General features: G+C 41.8%; 1 protein-coding gene across 12 annotated transcripts in view; it reads left to right on the top strand.

Moving 5' to 3' along the window:
- The window catches only part of AKAP13 (A-kinase anchoring protein 13), a 202,008-nt gene that overhangs the window by 42,625 nt on the left and 146,091 nt on the right, over positions 1 to 13,292 (top strand). For all 12 annotated transcript variants that reach the window (XM_085588360.1, XM_085588368.1, XM_085588364.1 and 9 more), the window contains one exon: positions 4,998 to 5,094. The gene's annotated coding sequence lies outside the window, so the exon portion shown is untranslated. The remainder of the gene's footprint in view (positions 1 to 4,997; positions 5,095 to 13,292) is intronic.

The raw sequence follows: 13,292 nt of genomic DNA, 5'->3' as shown, positions 1-13,292 counted from the left end.
AGAAAATTTGTGTCTGCCCAGGGCTAGAGTGAGTAGAAAAGTGCTCTTGGTTTGTTGCTTCCTTGCTTCCCTTTTGCTCCTTTTACTCCATGGGACTATTCCTGTTTACAAGTTCAAGGCAACACTGTCAAAAGAGTTTGGGTTTCAAAAGTTAACTTAGTGTATATGAAGGAATATTTATCTCCCATCTCTTGGTAATCAGGATTGATGGGACTCCAGTTAACATCTTAATATTATTGCTTACTCTGCAATGTGTAGAGACATGTGAAATATGGATATATTTTACTTTCTGTTGTTTTAAAATTCTTGGCTTTTCTTCATCCCGTATGCCAAGTCAGATGCTGCTCTTTAAACAAAACCTATCATTTACTTCCAATGGAATGTTCTGTGTATGTCAAAATGTGATGAGCTGCAATCTGCCCTCCACTCTATGGTACAAATGTAGCTTGATGCAATGGCTAGAGGATCACACTGTATTTGCAGTTGTCCAAAGCAATACAGATTTTAGGCAAATAATGTTTTTTTCCTCCATTTATATAGGATCACAGAATTGTATAGCTTGGAAAAGACCTTTAAGGTCATCAAGTCCAACCATTACCCAGCTCTACCAAGACCACCACTGAACCATGTCCCTAAGTGCCACTTCTGCACATCTTTTAAATGCCTCCAGGGGTGGTGACTCCACCAATTCCTTGAGCAGATGCTCCAGTGCTTGACCAACCTTTGGTGAATAAATTTTTCCTCATGTGCAATCTAAGCCTGGTGCACCTTGAAGCAGTTTCCTCTTGTCCTTTTGGTTGTTACACTGGAGAAGAGGCTGACCCCCACCTGGTCCAGCATTTCCAGATCCCTCTGCAGAGCCTTCCTGCCCTCCAGCAGATCAACACTCCTGCCCAACTTGGTGTCATCTATAAACTGAGAGTGCCCTCGATCCCCTCATCCAGTTAAAGGTGTTAAACAGGACTGGGCCCAATACTGAGCCTTATGGAACACCAAGTGTGACCTGGCTGCCAACTGGATTTCCCTCCATTCACTGCCACGTGCTGGGCTCAGCCATCCAGACAGTTTTTAACCCAATAAGCAGCAGAATCATACACCCATCCAAGCTCTGAGCAGCCAGTTTATCCAGCAGAATGCTGTGAAACAAGGTGTCAAAGGCTTTCCTAAAGTCTAGGCAGACAACATCTGCACCCTTTCCTTCAATACTAAGCGGGTCACCTTGTCATAGGAGGAGATCAGGTTAGTCAAGCAGGACCTGCCTTTCCTAAACCCATGCTGGCTGGGTGTGATCCTCTGGTTGTCCAAGGAGTGTGTCCAGAGTCCCTTCCCTAAGGAATTAGGAAATACAGTTCTGACCATCAACCAAACTTCTGGAAAGGTCTCGTGAGCCAGTCTCTCCTGGGAGATGTGGCAGAAGCAGGAAAAGGATGTCCCGTAATGGGAATATCATGGTGTGCAGTATAGGCTGTGTATTAAGAGCAAAAGATTGCAGCAGCACACAGTTGTACACCCAGCAATTTGGGAGATGAGGAGGAGAAACAGTGTCTTCCTTGACAACATTTGATATGAAATCGTGAGGAGGTTTTATAGCAGGCAACAGCCAAAAGTCAGGTAAAACCCCAGAGGTTTGTTTAGGTGCTGGGGACTGGCTGTGCTTGGGTGCCTTGTCTATGAAAAGGTTCCAGCTGTATCAGATAATCCCAAATAATCAGCTGTCCATCTCCTAGACCATTAATTTTCTCATCTTGGTTCTGCTTTTTGAATTTGTTGAAAGGTTTGCAATGGCAATTACAACCAGATGGGGAGATAACTTGTTCAACATGTCAAAGTACTCAGATGGCAGAACAACAAAACATGGAATACTTCTCAGAAAAATAAAATAGGTTTGGGTGCAGGGAAAAAAAGAGCAAATTTGAGGAGTGGTTTCTTCTGTTCTGGACACTGGGGAGTGTTTGGGAATGGTGGGGGTTTGCTGGGGAGGAATCAGCAAAGTAACTGGAAATCCTGAGGTCCACATGTTGGGACTCTACCAAGCATGTTTAAGAGTCCCAACTGATTCCTCTCAAAAGATTATCAACACAGAATAATTTCGGTTTTGTCTGTGTTATTCACTGTCGTTCATTTAATTTACAAATATAACAAGACTACTTTTTGATGCTTTTCTCCTCTGCCTCTCGAGGATGTATCAGATGCAGAACACCTTTAAGCTATTGAGCTTTTTTGGTAAAATTACTCATCTCTTACAACAATTGCATATATAATCCACAGGGTCAGTTAATGTTGTCTTCTTAAAATTGTAAGTAGCTGTAACACTGTCCTTAAATTTTCTTTTCCTCTCTCTTCATAAAGAGTGTTTCAGTAATTAATCAGTGGCTTGGGTAATTTCTGCTTTAGCTGTCTCAATGGGGAGGGAGCAAGACCATAAACAGTCTGCTATCAAATAACTGTGTCCTAACAAAAGAGATGGGATTTCCCCCCTATTTTTACTAAACTCAAGCAAAATAGGATGTGTAAAGGTGGGTGTCAAAAGGATTCTTGTTTACATTCTCATTTACTTTAGTGAGCACTGTGGGAGATCATGACTGTAAACCCTTTTAGAGGAGAAATTATTCAGTTAGAGGTTGTTTTGAATATTTACACAGCCTTGTAGAAACTAAATTGCTTTTTATAAAGCTACTGTATGTCATCATTTTCTTGTGATAATACTGAGCAGTTTTTCATTTGTAAAGCAGTATGAGCTTGCCCATGAAACATAAATTTTAAACCCATCTTTTTAAGATTCAGAAAATAGGAGCTATGTCAGTGTTTGTCAGCACTTGGTAATGATTTCCTAGTAAAGGAGGAGGAGGAGAAGAAATCCCCATGGGGAAATCCTTCTGAAATGGGTGTGCTTAGGCATGCAGGAGTTTTCCCATAACGATTTCATGGAAACAGAAATCAATTCTTTGGGGAATTAGTACTTCGTTGACAACCTTGCTGATTGTGCAGGCTCTTTACATACAGAACTAAAATGCATAAGACTCTTTAATGTTACTTTCTTCTTCTTGTAGCAATATAAAAACTCCCACAGAATAAAACCAGACAAAAAAGTGTGAGGAAGAATTTTATGATCTATGTTAGTTTTTCATAGCTGGGCAGTTTATTTTCTCCGGTTGCTAATACTTTCCAGGTCCTGAGCATCCAAGTGAGCTTTCCATACACACACCCTCATTCCTTAGTGGAGATGAGGAAAAACCTGCAGTGATTCACAGCATGCTCACGGATACCCTGGCAATGTTAGCCATACCCACAGTCCTTGTTGGTTCAAAGGGATAGCAGCAAACCCTGCTTTCTCTGCCAAAATATACAAATAGACTCTTAAAAGCCAAGTTATCAGTGTCTCAGAAACGAGTGAAACCAGTGTATTGTTATTGTATGTGCCTTGGAAAGAGCTGTTCCTTGGAGATCAACACAGGATGGCAAATAGTTAATTATTGCTTTATCAAACAGTAACCATGTTCTAAATTGAGGTCCTGAAAATAACACTACAAAAATGCCAGAGGAAAGTTCCAGTGTGCTTGTTTGTGACTGCGAGGGTAGTTTTTACTGGTTAATGAATCCAGAGAGTGTTTGTACGCTCTTAACTGGGATTTAAGAGTTCAGGTAATTCCACTTTCAGCTCCAGTAGTTTGGCATAAGAATGTAATTCAGAAATGTGTGACATGGCAATGAAGGAATTCATGCACAATCCTCATACTTTAAGAGGATGAAATTTTTTCTGGTTTTCCTCTTTGGTCTACATCTAAATGAGCATATTTGTAATAAAGCACAGTACCCTGTATTGCCTTGCAAAATACTCTCCCTGTTTCTCAGCAGAATGGAAAAAAGAGACTTTTAGCTGTTAATCTTAAGAAAAAACATTGTGTAAAACCAACATTGAGGTATTCAGGTGATGCAGTTCTTGTGTGGATGGAGTGAGATTTGTTGTGCAGTGCCTCACCTTCCAGTCCTGTACTTTCCCCAGCTAATTCACACAGTACAATTGATTTCCCAGCTGGTAACTAGTTTTGCCATTGTTACTTCTGTGCTTGTAATTGCACTTTGAGGTTGGCAGGTTGGCTCAGGCTGTAAGATTCCCAGATTATGGATGTTTTCCCAGCAGGGAGAGTGTAGGGGCAGAATGTGTCTCTGGTAGAACAAGAAGAGGCCATTGGTGTGTTGTCCTTGTGTTTGGTGGTGTTTGTGTGCAGCCATAACCTTTCCTGGTGTGGTAACCAAATGATGGTCTGAGATACCCTGATAACTTCGACTTAGCTAATAAAATCTCCCACACAGCATTTAATAAACTATAGCTCAGCCTTGGCTTTTTCACCTTTTGACATTTGATTCACTTTAACTGCTCTTTCTAGGTATGCTTTGGAGACCATCCCTATGGATGAATCTACTGAGTAGATTTTGCCCCAGAGCAGGGAATCAGCCTGTGGAAAATTGCAAGCAACCCCAAAGGGTTTGGCAGAGACATCCTGGTAGATTTGGACTTCATTTGCTGTTAACCATCTGCCATCATCTACCTTTGTTACTGTTAAAACACCTTGGTATAATGGAGTCTGTCTGGGAGAGGCTGTGTTGATGGAAGCAAAGGACTTAAGGCCAGCTTAGTTGTTTGGGATATGGTGATGGACAGCAGATCAACAGCTTTGGGGATAAACCAAATAACAGGAATAGCAGGACAGCAGCAAATAAACTCAGCAGCACAGTTATTCTTAGGTGGTGCCAGATGCCTATGTGTGTCTATAAATAGCCCTATCCATAATGTGGCCATTGACCTGTGTGTGCTCATGGAACCACATGGGACTGCTGCAGGAGGCAACACATGCTTCCCACATGGCTAACACGGGAGAGGATGGTTTCCATCCCCCTTGGCGAAGGTGTGGCAGTGCCAGTTTGGGTGTTGGGACTGCTCTCAGCTATGCTGACCCTTGCACCTGGTGACTCTTTCTTCTTCTTCCCCCTTCTAGGAGCTGAGTGTTGTGACCTGCCCTACTTCTCCCTGCTCGCTGTGGGAACAACCTGAGGAACGTCTTGGAGCCACCTGTACTGCTTCATGCAGTTAAAGTAAGGTTAAGTGTTTTGGCAGCTCTTTTAGGTATACAACAGGATTGAGATGAGGGGTTTGGGAGAATGGGTTTGCCCATTGTCAAGCCATTTGTCAAACTTAGCCTTAGGAGGAGGGGATGCTGATGTCAGAGCAATTACAATGATATAAACAAATTCAAAAAATTATTTTGCCATAAAATACAATCTCTTTGTGGTGGGGTTAGAAAAGAGATGTGTGATATTGCCTCCTGTATCAGCCAGATGCCACGGTATAAAATAGCACTTAACACTTAAAACATCAGCTGTTTTTCCCTAATATTTTAAGATAGAGCTTTTATGTCCCTGGGGCAGGCAGGCATACGGTTACAGCCCCAGGATTTCCACGGGAGCCGGCCAGGATCAGAGCCGAGGTGCCTCCCGGTCGGCACAGCGGCTGTCGGTCTGTCTGCCCCGGAGCAGTCGTGCTGTTGAGGCTTCTGGGTTTGTTGTGCAGCTAACACCAGCTTCTTGGTGTGGTGAACCAGATCATGGGATGGATCTGGCCTAAACGTGACTGTATGGTTATTGCAATGCTGACAGGAGCTGTTTGACTCATGGAGTTACACCCTTTCTCTCCAAAAAGACTTGAATGTGCAAAAACTGTTAGCCTGAAGCAAAGAAACTGCCAGAGTCTTGCCTGGAAATGGGTGCTTGCCATGTGTGAGCTCTGTCAAGGGAGGGAGGGAGGAAAACCACAGCAAGCTGTCTCTTTTCTCCTCCCACTGTCCCTAACCTGTTTACCTTCTGCAGTGCCTCCTGTTTTCCATGGTCTTTCCTACAAGAGCAGTGCTTTAACGAGACTGAGTCCAAATCGCTTGGTGTTATTGAGCTGTGGCAGCAGCTGGGTGGATTAATCATAAACTGTTGTTACTTGTAGAGAGACAAGTATGTATCGTAATAATTTGGGTTTTCCTTTTTTCAGTGGGGTTGAACAGTGGAATTATACCTATTTTCAGACCTTGAGAAAGAAATAAAGTCCTTGGCACAATTATGAATGGAACCTGCTTTATCAGGAATGAATAAGTGGCTTGCTGAGAGCTGTTCTCCAAGTTCATCATGTTTAAAGGAGGAATGCACGACACCAGCTGCAGAGAAGCAATTTGTGGCTTGATTTGTCATAGTGTTTCTTAACTTTCTGCTAATTTGGGGAGCGTGGTGAGTTGCAGCAAGCTGTGCTCACTGCTGAGGAAGATTCCAGACCCTTTTTGGGGGTGACCAAGGGGGGTGACTTTTTACATTCATCTACAGCAGTGAAATCTCTGGGGAGGCCCAGCACAGGCAGCAAGAGCTTCTCATCTGAAGTCCTGCCTGGGAACCAACCTCTGCCTCACGTCTGATTTCTGGGTGTGCCTCCTCTGAAGGATCTGGGAGAAAAAGAAGGCTAATTTGGAGTTCAGGAGCAGCATTCTCATACCCTTTCCTTTTTCTACCTGCTGGTCTAGTATTTCCATAATTGTGCTTATAATGACAGTCTTTTCATTTCATTCATAAAGTGGTTACTGCTTAATGAACTTCATGTTAATGAACTCTGTAACATTTAAAATAGCTGCATAACTTGAAAAAAAGAAAAAAGCCATCAGCAATGAAGGGACGGATTTCCACTCCCCGAGTTTAATCCTGTGTTATAACATAATTGTGGAGAGTTGCCTGGCTGGGAACAGCTGCACAGCGTGGGCTCTCACTTCTGCAGAGCTCCTTGTCCCTGAGCTGGGGTAATAAATGATTTACTGGGGAGGCTGGGACCTGTGGGCACTTAACCCATTCATTTCCTGAGGGACCAGCCTGAAAGGTCACTTTGTAAAGGCACATTGTTTCTTTGAAAGAAACAATTTTAGGTGTCTGCAAAATGTGAGGTTTTGCATATGAGCGTGCTGCTGAAAGGCTCAGGTGCAGAAGGTGGGGTAGTGGAACTGGGTACAAACTGTGCTTACTTGGATTTTCATTATTTGATGCTTTAATTTATTTACAAATGAGGCTTGAATGAGTGTTCTCTTATTTCTGGGCTAGGGATGTAATATTTTATGTTGCTTGGGGTTGTACTTCCTGTGGGATATTCCCAGTGCAGTACAGTGTCCTGGGAGCAGAGCTTTCATTTTCCTTGCAGGGAATGCCACACAAAGTGACTCCATCATTGCAGTTGCTAAGTGAATGAGGAGCATTTTTTGAGCCTGTTGTGCTTCAGAAAAGATATTTCAGCAAAATGAGCGTGTTCTCTCACTGCCTAAAGTACATGTTTAGAGAAGAACATTTTCCCATAGTTTTGTGAGTTGAAAGCAGAGGAGCAATTATGAAGAAACAATTTGTAATTCTGTGGTGTCAGATGTGGTCATGCTGTGACATAGGGAGTGAGGTTAGCACAGGTACTCCTGTAGGAAACCTGAAGTTTCTGATGAAATGTTCTTCTGGAGTGTTAGCCAGGCTTTTCCTGAGTAAGTCTCTGGTGCCTGGGGCCACAGTGGCAGCATTTGCAAAATGGAGCCTAAAGGGAAAAGTGAGTCTGATTATTCTTCAGAGAAGAAAAGCACATTAAAATGTTGGGCACTGAAGCTTCCTAGACCAAAATGCAAGCAGAAACATGTCTTGCATCTTGGTATTGATGCTATTTTTTTTCCAACTCGACCTGTGGCTAGAACTCTGTGCTGTGGAGAAGTAAGGTTGGTGCATGACTTTATTAAAATAGGCATTGGGTAACTACCTGGTTTGTAAATGCTAGGAAATATGTCATATTTGTCTGCTTTAAAGTGTATGATGTTTTGGGCATCCCGGATAGTTTTCTACTGCAAGCCTATGTTTTTGGGAATGCTGTACAAGTGCTGTGGTTTGGGAAGCACAGAAGGAAGCAGGGCCTTACTGCTCAAATCTAGGGCTTGGGGGTGATGTTTCTTTTACTGAAACCATCATTGCTCAGCATAGTTCCTCAAACAGCACAGCCTTGAGAGTCAGAGGATAGTGCAGTGGAGAAGGTTTAAAGACACGTGCTGTAGTAAGAAGTGTAGGAATCAATAGTTAGAGGCTTTGCTCACTCCTATTGCATATGTAAGGCTGTAGGCATCTCCTTTCTGTTGACAGGTCTCCACTGTGTTTATCCTTTTATGCACTGGGGTGAAATGCTCCCCAAAGCCTGTTCTTGCCTCCCTCCATTCTTCCCCTCATCCCATATAATGCATCTCTGTTTTGAAAGATAACCAGTAACTTGCATGATGCTTCTGCTGCCCAGTTTGGTACCTGGGGATTTTCATGAAGCTCCTGGTTAAACCCCAAAGTCGAGAATCACCCCTGCAAACATGAGCTGGTTCTCACTGAGAGCTTCCCCACAGTTTACTCCCAAAACTGCTCATTTGAGGAGGCAGCTAGAATGTCTGCTAAGGATTTCTGGAAGTTAATATTGAGCCTGAGATAAAAGTCTCTTGCATACGTGAAACAGCTGCCCCAGAACCTGTTGGAGGACTTAATTTGAGTATAAACATATGTGTGCTCTTGCGTACATGCTGCTCTTTAATTCAAGTCGACTGTTGGGTCTTAACTTTATTAGGATGTAGCTACTTGAACTGAAGATGTGGTCTGTGATTTTTATTTTATTATAGAAGCATGATGCCTCCTTTTGAAACGTTGTTTGGATTTTACAAATCGGTATCTTAAGTGCTGTTTGCCTTTAGTAATATATTAGAGGAAAAAATTTACAAGCGAGGGCAGGGTTATATCGGATTACAAGTGAATTGCTTGACAGTATGTGTGTACTGTAAAATGGGAAATTAATCACCCTGTGTTGATGATCCATGGACATTTACAAAAGGCTGGACTTTCTGCAGCACAAATAGATTCCGGAAACAGGAAAGAGGCTTATGACAAGGGGATGAGATCAGTTTGTATAATTAGAGCTGGCTAATAATCCTGTTTTACTCTCTGTTTTTCCAACTTTTACAGTATCTTTCTTTATTTGAAATTGGGCATATGAACTGTAAAGAGATAGCTGCTGTGATTTGAGTTTTTTAGGTTTGGTTTTTGTACCTACTAATAGGTGAAGGGATGGAGCAGGGAAACACATTTAATAGGGATCTCTGCCTTCCCCTACGTGGGGAAAGCGCTGCTTTTGTTAAGCCAGTATTGCTTCATATCTTCACAGGCTTTGGGCAGGAATTAAGTAATCCAGGAGATTATCTTTTTGACAATTATGAGATTGAAATGGTCCAAAAGAAGAAACTTAATGTTGAGACTGAGGGTGTTTGGCTCTGGAGAAAGACAGGACTGACAAAGCTGAATTAGGGACTTTAATATAGCATAGATAAGGTTTAAGATTATTTTTTTATGTGTGTATCTACTTGCCTGTATCTGAGCTTTAGTGTTACACTTCATTATTTTGGGAAGGGTAATGGGAAAGGTTTGGGTGAGGCAAGTGGTGGATGCAGCCCCTGGGCAGCCCAGCTCCCAGCCCAGGAACAGTGTGGTGCCAGTTCCTGCTGCCAGGAAGCTGAGCTACATTAAGCAAAGCGAGTTAATCTATATCCAGGGCATTTTATTAAATCATCAGTCAATTAAATTGGTGATGCTCTGTTAGCTTGTGTTGCAGTGAGGCTCCAGCTCCTCTGCAAGTGGCTCATCTCTACAACTCCCCCACTGCTGCCTGATGGGCTCTGGTACATGCATGCCACAGTACTGTGGTTTCCAACACTGTAAAGAAAAAATCCAACATATTTTAGGCAGATTTTGCACTTAAATATGTTCTTTAAATTACTTTTTTTCTGGAGGGAGAAGATTGTTGTGAAGTTTCTTTTCTTTTTGTGGAAGGAATTGCTGTGTGTCTGGTTTTCCTGAGGGTGGTTTGCTGGGTTACCTCTGTGCTGTTGGAGGAGAGTGGTGGTAGATCCAGAACAACACAAAACATCTCTAAACCTCCTTTTCATCCCTCCTTTGTACCCAAGGATCTCCTGTTTTGTCTGTAGTTGAATGGCAACATATGTTTTTGTTTGCAGACAGTACACAGCTGGGAAGCAGTATCACCTGTGGAAATGCTGCATGAGGAATGTATTTTTATTCCTAAGCAATCCATTCATTGAGAAAACATCATGTTCAGCAAGTTACATAAATTCAGGTGATTGTACACAAATATCTGGAGGTTTTGTAGTTCTGGGCTCAGCTGTGAAGCTAAAAACAATGCTGCCAATATGCTGGTAACTTGTTTGGCGCTTCGTGTTTGAGATGTAGTTTCTTGTTTCCTCACCTCCTCTCCTTTCCAGGGTCAATGACTTTTGCTGGTGGTATCACTTCCCTGTGTGTCTGCTAAATAAATTTGGGATGGGTTACTTCTTCTAATGCCTCCAGCCTCCTGTGTTTGACCAGATATACAAAATCATGCATTATTACAGCTATAGAGAAAGTTGTTCTGCATTTGGAATTATGGTGCTTGTCTTAGGGTTTATTTTAGTCACTGCAATTGCAGCTACTCTATTTATACAAATTTCTCCATGCACATTCTTGAAGAACTGGGCTGTGGGTTTATTTTTCCTGTCAAAGCTGTTTGTAGGTTTTGTCCTGTTTTTTTTCAGTCTCCTTTCACATGGGTTTTAAGGGCAGGGCAGTAGTGCAGTGGTTAGAAAGCTCATTCATTTTATGAATGGTCAGTACTGGTGTTCATTCAGTGTTGAATGAAACTTGTGGAACAGAGTGTGTGATCAAACTCATGTCTTGCTTAATAATACAAGGTAAGAGTAACTTACTGCAGGTGACTCAACTTTGCAGGAATATACCCATGAAAAAGACCACACAAGAAAATATAAGTAATAAAAGCAACATCATGTCATTGTTTCTTTCAATTTTCAGAGTTTTTGATAAAGGTGAAAAAGAAAAAAAAAAAAAAAAGCCAAAAATGAGGAGATTGCTGATGGGAGTACAACACAATAAAGGTCATATACCACTCAGAAGAAAGGGAGAATATTCCAGTTTAGCAATTCCCCTGACACTAAGGGAGAACAATAAACTTGTGGAAGACATTGCTATTTTAGTTCTCTTTGCATGAAATCATGGCTCCAGCAGGAATTCCTCTGTATATGGGCAGTTGGTCTCCCCTCTGCTTCCCTCACCACTTCTCCATCTTTATTTATCTTGTGTCGTTTAGAGCAGCAGCTCTGTAGGGCCTGAAACCCAATCCTCTTGATATTTCCAAGTACTTCATAAATTAATATTTTGTAGAACCAAGAGTGCCTTGGAGGACACTGTGCTTTGTTGAATGAGAAGTGATGTGTTTTTGGAATCTTGGTTTTAATTTTGTAGTGCAGCCATATAGAAGGAAGTGACGCAGCTCAGCAAGGGAGGTGAATGTGTGCTCCCAGGAAACCCTGGGATTTCTTTAAACTCTTTCACAACTTCTGGGCTATTTGCCTCAAGGGTTGCCTCTAAGGCAGGTTGCCCCACTGTGGGTTAATGGTCCCCCTGTTGAAAGAAATATATAAAATAAATTCTATTTGTTTTGCTCTCTTGCAGATAACAAGCATCAGTAGTGTTTTCCTAATTTTTATAGGATATATGTAGTTTGGACTACCTGGTGAATTGTTATTCCAGAGCCTTGAAATCAAAGTGTAGTTTCTTCAAACCAGTGTTAGAGGATAATTTTTACAAAGTAAGTTCTGTTGCATCAAAAAAAAAAAGTAAATCTTACTTTGGCTTTCATCCTAGTGACTCTGTGATACTTACAGCTGGAAAGCCATCCTGCTTTCTCTGCATTTCTGTTTATCTACTGGAATGCTTTCCATGCCATCTGTAACCATCAGATTCTTCATGTGTTTTTTGGCTGTTCTTTCTTGTCTACAACCACAAGCTCTTTATGATTGGGTTAGGTTTTCTCCGGGCTTTGGTTTTTTTCTTTGGTGCAGCTGAGAATGCATGGGTAAAGCTTTGCAAATAACGATCAGTGTTTCTAAAAATCAAATGGTAAAATGAGAAATTAAAAGGTCAAGTGCTGAGATTCAGATAAAGTTCAACTCGAAGTATATGTCTAGCTGAAGTTTATTTAAAATACCTAAAAATTGAACTTGAAAAGCTTGAAAACACTCAAACACTTACGATTGAAGTTTGTTTAGTGCATGAGGGAGAGGGAAAGGGGTAGGTAGGCTTTCCCAGCTGTACCATGTGGATTAAATACCCCTCATCTTCCTTGTTGTTGCAGTTCTGCTCAGTTGTTGCAGGCAAGAGTTGTTGTTTTTGTTTCTGCCTATCCTGTAGATCTTTTTTCTGATAAAAAAAATGAAAACAAATTCATTAATGGACAACTCTTGGGAGTGGCACTTTCTCATATGAGAGTGTTTTCCTTCTTAAATGCTCTTCATATGGAGCCAGGCAGCCAGGAGTGGATGCTGGGGAGCTCACAGAAGCTGGGCAGTGAAACCAGCATTTGATTTAGCCCACTGCCAAAAAGAGCAATCCTGACCAGGCTGTGATGGGAAAATGGAAAAGGCATTTTGGCATTCATGGTGTTCAAAGTCCTTCAGCCCTACAGACTGTACAGGGGATGGGCTGGCCTGGAGGAGCACTGACCTCCCTGTCACATTTGTCCTCATGATACACACTTTGCCTGCAATGCCTAGAAGAAATAAGCCACCTAATTAAGGCCAAATTAGTGGTAGCTGGGGGCAGTGGATGAGAAGAGGGTTTATTGCTTTGGCACGAGGGGCTTGTATCCTTTCCTGCTGCCTCTGCTTATTTGTAAACTCTTTAGGGCAGAAACTTCGTTTGCATTGACATTTTTACAGCATGTAACCAATGGGGCCCTAATTCTGGATGAGGTTTTGGGAACCACAGTAAAGCAAATAAATTATTTTTTTTTCCTTTCTTTCCCTGACATATATTGCCATACCCAGAGAAGTGAAGAGCAGTCATTTGTCCTCATCCATGAAATCCTGTGTGAAATAACACAGAAGTTCTCTAGAAAATACATTAATAGAACTCACTGTATTAATTCTTCAGTACTTAACAGAGCAGAAAGGTGTCTGTCCCATTTTAAGAAGCTCCAGTAGCTTTCTATTTTACTGACATCTGCAGATTTTTATAATGTCTGAAACCACTGTTGCTTTGAGGAACTTGAACCTGAATTTTCATTTCATGTCCTACTTTCCAAAGGATTTCACTGTGTTATCCTAAGGTGGAAAACCTAATATAATTCTAGGAATCTTGCAGTGTAATTGTCT

This window comes from Lonchura striata, chromosome 10, assembly GCF_050655825.1.
Source record: "Lonchura striata isolate lonStrDom1 chromosome 10, ASM5065582v1, whole genome shotgun sequence".
NCBI classification, from domain to species: Eukaryota; Metazoa; Chordata; class Aves; order Passeriformes; family Estrildidae; genus Lonchura; species Lonchura striata.
Note: the sequence above shows the minus strand (reverse complement) of the source record. Positions and strands in the feature narration are given on the sequence as shown.